This window comes from Zootoca vivipara, chromosome 13 (assembly GCF_963506605.1).
Source record: "Zootoca vivipara chromosome 13, rZooViv1.1, whole genome shotgun sequence".
NCBI lineage: Eukaryota > Metazoa > Chordata > Lepidosauria > Squamata > Lacertidae > Zootoca > Zootoca vivipara.
Window position 1 is genome coordinate 15,835,275 of NC_083288.1, and position 8,442 is coordinate 15,843,716.

At 49.3% G+C, this 8,442-nt stretch overlaps 1 protein-coding gene across 1 annotated transcript in view; it reads left to right on the plus strand.

Moving 5' to 3' along the window:
- SYT3 (synaptotagmin 3) overlaps positions 1-3,632 on the plus strand; it is a 40,875-nt gene extending 37,243 nt beyond the window's left edge. Inside the window, exon 9 of the mRNA XM_035135526.2 lies at positions 2,297-3,632. The gene's annotated coding sequence lies outside the window, so the exon portion shown is untranslated. The remainder of the gene's footprint in view (positions 1-2,296) is intronic.
- Positions 3,633-8,442: the final 4,810 nt, after the last annotated feature.

The window sequence follows — 8,442 nt, forward strand, 5'->3', positions numbered from 1 at the left end:
CATTGAATTTTTTTTGAATTTTTTTTTGCCCATAGGAACGCATTAATTGAATTTCAATGCATTCCTATGGCAAACCGCGATTCGCTAGACGAATTTTTCATAAAACGAATTCGTCTAGTGAGGCAACCTCCGCTCGAAAAATCCTTTCGTTAAGCGGAAATTTCGTTAAGCAGGGCATTCGTTAAGCGAGGCACCACTGTATTGTGGATTATGTTTATATGGGATTTGTAGAATTCCCCCCCCCTTTCTATGCCAACCACTGAGGGGTAAACCCTACACAAATCCCGAGTGGATTCCCTAAGAGGGTGGGGTGGTACCTGTTGCCGAACGTCTTGCTCTGCTTTCCTTTGGACCACATCGGCAAGGCCGGGGGGAACTTGTCGTCTGGGCAGCTCAGGACTTCCATACACCCTGCCCAGGCTTGTGCCCCGGGGAGGTGACTTTGGGTGCTGTTAACTCAGCGGTTTGACTTGACTCCCACACTCCCATTTCCCTCAAGACAGACAGATACTGACAACCCCAGCACAACTTGTGCTGAGAGATGGACAGAGAACATGCAAACGTGTGGGTTCCTGTACACTTCTCAGCAGCTTTTGAAACCTCTGCAGCCACAGCAGGTGCTGTGATTCTCCAGCAGTTTGACTTCACCCTCGGAGGCGCATTCCACTGTCTCTTGAGACAGACAAATGCCATCAACAATGCAGTGGTACCTTGGATCTCGAACTTAATCCATTTCGGGAGTCCGTTCGACTCCCAGAACGGTTCGAAAACCAAGGCACGGCTTCCGATTGGCTGCAGGAGCTTCCTGCACTCAAGCGGAAGCCGCATCGGACATTCGGCTTCCGAAAAACATTCGCAAACCAGAACACTCACTTCTGGGTTTGCGGCGTTCAGGAGCCTATTTGTTCGGGAGCCAAGGCATTTGAGTATCAAGGTACCACTGTACCAACCTGTTTCTAACATACACACACATACACACATATATAAAACTAAACTAAACCACACTGAAACCACAATTAAAGCAGTATCCAAATTCCAATAATTAGAGAAGTAATATCACTGTTCAGAGCAGGGATCGGGGGTCTGTGGCCCTCTTGCGTGTTGTTGTACTCCAACGCCCATCATCCCCAGCTGGCATGGCCAGTGGATGATGGGAGTTGTAGTCCAACGGCACCTGGAGGGCCACAGGCTCCCCTCCCTACCAGCCATGCCAACTCCCAGTTCAATCCTATCCCAAATGCTGTTGTCTAAAAGGCACCTCCGCCTTTGTCTCTCTCCCATTATGCTCAGCCTAGACTAAAATGTATGCTGGTACCTTGCAGCTGTTGTGCCTTCCAGGGCCAAACATAGTGATCTCAAACATTTTTAACACAATAAAAAAATTCCTTCCAGTAGCACCTTAGAGACCAACTAAGTTTGTCATTGGTATGAGCTTTCGTGTGCATGCACACTTCTTCAGATACACTGAAACAGACGTCACCAGACCCTTATATATAGTGAGAGGGTGAGAAGGGGTATTATTACTCAGAAGGGTGGTGGGAATGGGTGATGGCTGATAGGAGTGGTAAACCTGTTGACAACTGTTAACGACTGCAATTGGTCTTAACAGGAAAAAGCAAGCGGTGAGATGGCTTTATCATGTATAATGAAATAAGAATCCAATGTCTCTATTCAGACCAGGTCTCTCCGTGGTTTTAAGTTTGGTAATTCAGCAACTTCTCTTTCCAGTCTATTTCTGAAATTCTTTTGTAATAAGACAGCTACTTTGAGATCTTGTATAGAACGTCCTGGGAGACTGAAGTATTCTCCTACTGGTTTCTCTGTCTTGTGATTCCTGATGTCAGATTTATGTCCATTTATCCTTTGGCGGCCATGACCTGGAAGCTGTACGCCGGCTCCCTCGGCCAATAACGCGAGATGAGCTCCGCAACCCCAGAGTTGGTCATGACTGGACCTAATGGTCAGGGGTCCCTTTACCTTTACCTATCCTTTGGTGTAGGGTTTGGCCTGTTTGTCCAATATAGAGAGCTGAAGGGCACTGTTGGCATTTGATGAAGAAGTGTGCATGCACACGAAAGCTCATACCAATGACAAACTTAGCTGGTCTCTAAGGTGTTACTGGAAGGATTTTTAAAAAAATTTGTTTCGACTACGGCAGACCAACACGGCTACCTACCTGTAACTAATTCTTAACACAGAATCTGACATTTTGGGAATGGGCCGGGATGGGCGGCGTGCAGGGGGAGAAGAAGCAGCGGCAAAGAAACCAACATCAATTTTCCTTTCCTTTCTTTAGGGTTCCAGTGATGTGCGCTCAGCCTCGGAACTTTCTGGACTGTTGTTTCCTCTGACCCCACCCCACAGGAACTGTCAGCAAAGGGGGGGGGGACACGCCTGGTATGGTGGGGTGTGAGATTATGCCCTTCTTCGATCCCCCAGGAAGCCGCTGCCTGTTGCATCTTATCCCCCCCCCCCCAAGCCATAAAGGCAGCCACCAAGGAGAATTTTCCATGCGGGGCAGGAATTGTGCGTGCTGGGCGTCTAGAGCGGAAATACATTCCCCTTCCCCACTCGTCCTTTTTACATCAGGGAGGGAGGGGAGGTGGCAGTCGGTGACATGTATGTTTTGGGAGTCTCTGCTACGAAGCGTCAGGCTGGAGCGCGGGCACGCCACCGTTTTGTTTTCCGATGGAGGTCCCGTGCCTTTTCAACAAGTTGCATGGCAGGCAGGAATCCAACAGGTGCCCCCGTCACAAAACACACCTGTGGGCCAGGCGACTGCTCTGTTGGAAGTTCTGACAGCAAAAGCAACAGACTCCATGACAGGCAGGAGGGACATTCTTTGACAGATTCCCAGATTTAACCTTCTCCCCTCTCTCTCCCCACTCCCAATCCCAAGTATGGGATTTCGCTCTTTTCCTAGCTGTGAATTTTGGACAAAGTGACTGTTTACCCTCTGCTGGAGAATGTGGATGATTTTTTTTTCTTCTGGTGGGGTGGAGGCAATATTCTGGACTCCCTCTCTGTTCTTTGCTTTCTCTTGTCACAGTAGACCTCTTGGATGAGGTAAGGGAACAGGGAACGGTTCCTTCTGCTGCCTACTTGGGGGGGGGGGCAGAGAGGGAAAAGGTCCTCCCATTTCGCAAGAATGCACGCGGGACCCTTTGCTCCAGTCTGCATGAGGGGCAGGGGGGAGACGTTGGGGCTTTCCTGCCCTCGCTACTCTGCCCAGAGGGGCAACTGGCAAAGAGAGGGTTGAGGGGGGCACTGGCATTTCTCAGCACAGATTAGGTGGCCTGTAGTCACCACAAAAGGCTCCACGATGGACAAAGTTTGGAGCCAATGTTTTGCTCCTCCTTTTAAACTGGATTGGGGCCTCCCTGAACTCCCAACGTAGTCAACTGATTCTGGACTGTGTGTGTGTGTGTGTAAGTGTATGGGGGTAACAGTGTCTCTCTTCCCCCCCTCCTTCCCCAAACTTTGTTAATTTAGTTCTTCTGTAGCTTGCATGGTTGCCTCCCGCCTGGTTTGGGTAGGCGGGCTGGTTCCCAGATTTAAGCTGGGGGAGTGCCTGTTCAGAGAACCCAGGTGTCCTAGTTCTGTCTTATAAAAGTCCTGCTCGTGTCGCTCTTTCTCCCTGCTTCTCTCCCCCCCCCCCCCCCGGAATTTCTTCTTCTTTGGAATGTCAAAGGGTGTTCTGTTTTCCCCGCCCTTGCCCTCCTTCTATGCCGCCACCCACCCAAACGCACGTCCATTCGTCATTTTGTCTTTGTCCGTCCTCTCGTTTATTGAAGTTCTGTCCTGTTTATGGTTGGGTTGTGGGTTTTTTGGGGTTATTTATTTCTTTATTTTAATAATATAAAAAGTGTGTGAAATGAAAGTGGGGAGGGGAACAAAACAGGAAAAACAGCCCTGCTTCCTAAACCCTCGTTCCCCTTTTTTTTGGAGAAGCCATATACCTCCCCCCCAATTGCTTGGGTACCAACCCGCCCGGCACAAGTGGGGGAGGGGAGGGGGCCGGAAGGTGTTCTCTCTCTGCAATAGGTTTGGAACTTGAAGCTGCTGCTAAAACAAAACAGTGACATCAATAAAACTGGATAAAAACACCATATTTTAAGACCAATGAGATTGAAGCAGTGGAGGGCTGAAGCTGGGTTTGTGGATTCCAAATAGTTTCGGGCTTGTCTCTCTCGGAAACATTCTCCCAAGTCCAGTGTTTCCCAAACTTCGGTCTCCAGCTGTTGATGGACTACAACTCCCATCATCCCCAGCAAGCAGAACCAGTGGCCAGGGATGATGGGAACTGTAGTCCAAAAACAACCCAAGAAACACTATCCTAGTCATTCCCCTATAAATCCATTCTACCGGCAAACGGCACTACAGACAACTGTGGCATCTTAAGCTTGGTGTGGGGTGGGCAGTGGCGTAGCATGGGGGGGGCACAGGGGCAGTTGTCCAGAGCGCAAAATTGTTAGGGGGGCAAAATTCCAACACCCAGTGTTGCCTCAATAAAGCTGCGTGGTTCTCTTGCTGGGCTCCTGGAAAACAGCTTCTCCGTGCGAAACAGGAAGTGATCTCTCCAGACAACAGAACAATTCTTATCATCTCTGCAGCTGCGATCTCCTGGGTGACATGGACGCCATTAGGCAGTTGAATGTGCATGCGTACTCCGCCCATTTCCCTCCCTAGCCCCCCTTCCACATGAGCCCGGGCGCTGGCAGGCCATGCTACGCCACTGGGGGTGGAGTGGGGGTTTAGAGCCTGACACTGTAGGGATGGGGAACCAGCACTCCTCCAGCTATTGTTGAGATTACAACTCCCACCCATGACTAAGCAACCAACAGGAATCTGAATACAACATCTGGAGGTCCACAGGTGCCCATCTCTGGCTATACAGAATGATCATTTTGCAGACTGCAAAATCTAGCACGCATCCAGCGCAGTTGTTCTGACTTTTCAATACACACTTGTTTTCTTTATTTTTATTTTTTTTAAATGCATCAGCTGGTCTATATGAAATCCCTCAGCCAGCCACACAAGAACCAGACTATATGTAGCCCAAGGCCTTCAAGACAGGAAGAGGACATCCTGTCCTGCCATTTGCGTCTGTGTTTTGGGGTGGGCATGTGTTATCCAGGTTAATAGTTGTACCCAAGTCCCAACCAAGAATGTAGACAGAAATGAAACTCCCAAGGGTGGCTGAATTTGGGGAGAAGAAGTACATTGCAGGACCTCAGACAAACCAGGCAAAAAGGTTCAGGTCAAAGACCGCGGAGAACACTGTTCCCACTTCTCAGGAAGACCATGTTTGGAAGGGGGGCTGTACCATTAAGGACTGTAAGAGCTTTATGTCAAGAATGCCTACAGATAGAAAACTAGGCATTGGGGAGAAAGGTTCTGGGCATCCCCAACCTGCTAGCCTGCTGCACACAGCCAACTTCAAAAATTCCATTAATCAGGAATGGGAAACCTATGCCTCCGGGTGTTTGGGGACTGCCAACTTCCAGCAGACCTAGGCAGCCCAGCAGCAGTGGCGAGAGGTATGCTGTCAACAGGTGGAGAGGGCCACAGGTCACCCCATCCCCAGGCTGCTAAGCAGGAAGGGCTTTTACATATTTAAGGACTTGCTTAATTATGCAGCAACTGTAGCCATAGGAAGCAAGAGAATTACTTCTAGGTGCGTAAGTAGGCAAAATGCTCGGCACGAAAAGTACAGCAAGTTTGGTGGAGGAAGATCTCTCTGTCCCTCCGCTACCAGCCCCCTCTTGGGGTTTTACTTACAAAAACCGGCCTTGTAAATGGTGCCTGACCATGCCTGCGTTGCAATGTTAAGGAGCCGGGCTCAGATATAAATAAAACAGTTGTAAGGTAGTTCACTTCTTGACCTTGTCTTGTTCCAAGGACAAGAGGCTCAGGAAGCTGGGCTAGCAAAGGAGCTAGAGGTCCCACTAGACCAACAGATCAATACTTCGCTGATCCCAGTGGGTAGAGTGTGAATGTACTTAAATCAGCAAGCAGGGGAAAGACTGGAGCAAGGATCTGGGGTTCTGCAGAGTAGGGTCCATTTGACCCTGCATCCACAAGCAGGCTCTTCCTTTTGTCCTAAAACCACAAGCATTGCCTATGTGAAAAGGAATAGAAACCTGCTATTCATTGTTCTTGCCCAGTGGAGCACCCAAGTTGCAGAATCCATCATAGCTATGAGACCGCAGAAGAGATGTGCTGCTGGTTACCTTAATTTAAAGTGCAGTGGTCTGGACACTGCAGAAGAGAAATGGGGCAGGCTAAGTGCAGCTGCAGGAGTGCAGAATCAGCAGCCTAAATGCCTTGGCCTTCCTCTGCAGGGAACAAAGGTTCCTCTTGTTTCTAGGTCTGGTGAATCCAAAGAAAAGCTCGAGGACAGATGAGCAACAGCTGAAACCTCAAGTATCCAAAAAAGTTTTTTAAAAACCCCTCAAGTAAAACTCCCTGCACAGCATTCGCTTCCTTCCATAGGGGCATTTTAATCACCCCCTTGGCTTGCATCCAACTCACCATTTCCTACAACTGCCCCAGTGAACCTTCTTGGAAGCAGAATTATACAATATAAGCAAAAGTGCAGCCCTTCAGTTTATTCCAGGCAGACTGTTGGGGTAAGATACTAGCTGTGTGGAGGCTCATAGCCTACTTGCCGTATTAAACAGACATGGGGCCTTGGCTTGGCTCCTAACTCTAGCCCTATCTGTTTCACGGACTCTCCTGCACACAGGTCCCCGCTCCAAGCTCTCATCCCCACCAGTTCCACATTCAATCACACGATCCTTCTGTTTGCAAGAGTTCTGGGTTCAAGCTCCACAATTAGGCCACCCTTCTGTGTTTGCCTTCCTGTGCATCACACATTCTAGAACTCCTCCCCACTCCTGAGTTCCGTTCCTTTGTTGTTGCTGCGGCAACACAGGGACAGGAAGCTACAGGAAGCCCAGCTGGGCCACAAGAGTGACCCACAATCGTGAGGGACGCAGCATGGAAGAACATCGGCCAGGACCACCACAACGGGGGATCCATGCGTTCTGGGTTCTGGGTCGTAACAGGTAGGCAGGACAGTCTCGGCCGACGCTCATATATGGTTCACGGTAGTTGCTAAGAACTGGGAGTGGCTCGTTTTGTCCAACAAGCAACAGGGACTTAACTGTGTGTCTCTCTCTTACCTGTCACAACCTCCCCCTCTTAACTACTACAAGGCAACTAACCCGGAATATTTGGAACTATCTGGCAATGGTGCAGAAAGCCCCTGCTCTTGGCCTTGCCTTAGTTGGTTGTAGCTTCAGGGAAGCTGCTACTGCTGTCTTGGCCCATAGCTCTTCACCTTTTTGTGGACGCACATTCCTCACATAAGGGACCGGGGCATTCAAAGTGTTCCAAGGAAGTAGCACTTCACATTCCACCCACAAAATCTAGCATGACTCAATGAAGGAGGAGACAAAGTTCCTGATTAAACAAGCACACCAGCTCCACTCAAAGCCAGACATCAAGTCTGCAAGTTTCTTCAAGAGGTTCCATCCATCTAGCTGAATGTTCTGCCTGCTAAGTGTTTGAAGCAGGATTGGGCAACAGCCCTAATAGGAATGGGTTATTGACCTTATAGGCCAGCCTGAGAAGTTAAAGGTCGAGGGCAACATCGCATAGCTGACTGGTTGTTCCCCTGCTCATAAAGAGACAGGCTGCCTTCTTACAGAGGCCGGTTTAACCAGGAAAGGTTGATGCTGCTGCCAAAGCGAACGAAGTGTTTCCCACCAGCCACTTGCCAAAGCCAGGCTCAGTGAAGCAGCAGCACAAACCCCATGGTAGAAATGAGCCCATTCACATGGATGGGAAGGTAAACTTTTTGAAAAGAAACTACTGACTCTTCTGCTGGACACGTCCTGCCCTTGCCTGCAACAAACAGCATCCAAGATTCATTTGGGATTTAAGTCCATCTCTGCCCCTAACCACCTCTAGGACAGTTTCCAACGGGGATACACCAGTGGGCCTCAGTGGCACAGCCGGCCCAGTACTCCTTCCTTGCCTGCCCTGCTCTAGCCCTGCCATAGCCTTTTGGTTGAACTAATGCCAGCAAATACTGGGCAAAGATAGCCAGAGAGAGGCTGGGAGGTTCCTCCCTTCTCAGGAGAAAGGGCCAGAAGTGTTAAAGGAAATTCAAAAGTGAGATAGAAAGGTATTATTGATAAAATAATCACCACCACCAAACCAGGAAGAGAAAGGGAAGAGGATTACAGGGCCTGCCATAGGAGGAAGTGAATGTAAAAAGACCAGAGAGGATGGATGAAAGAAACGGGCAAGGTTGTTTTCTTAGGAAGCGAAAGCAGAAGCTACAGGTGGCTAAAAATTACTTTGAAGCACATAGAAAGGGGGGGGGAGCAAAGACTATACTTCTCTACTTAAAGCCCTTAGGTGAGCAAATTC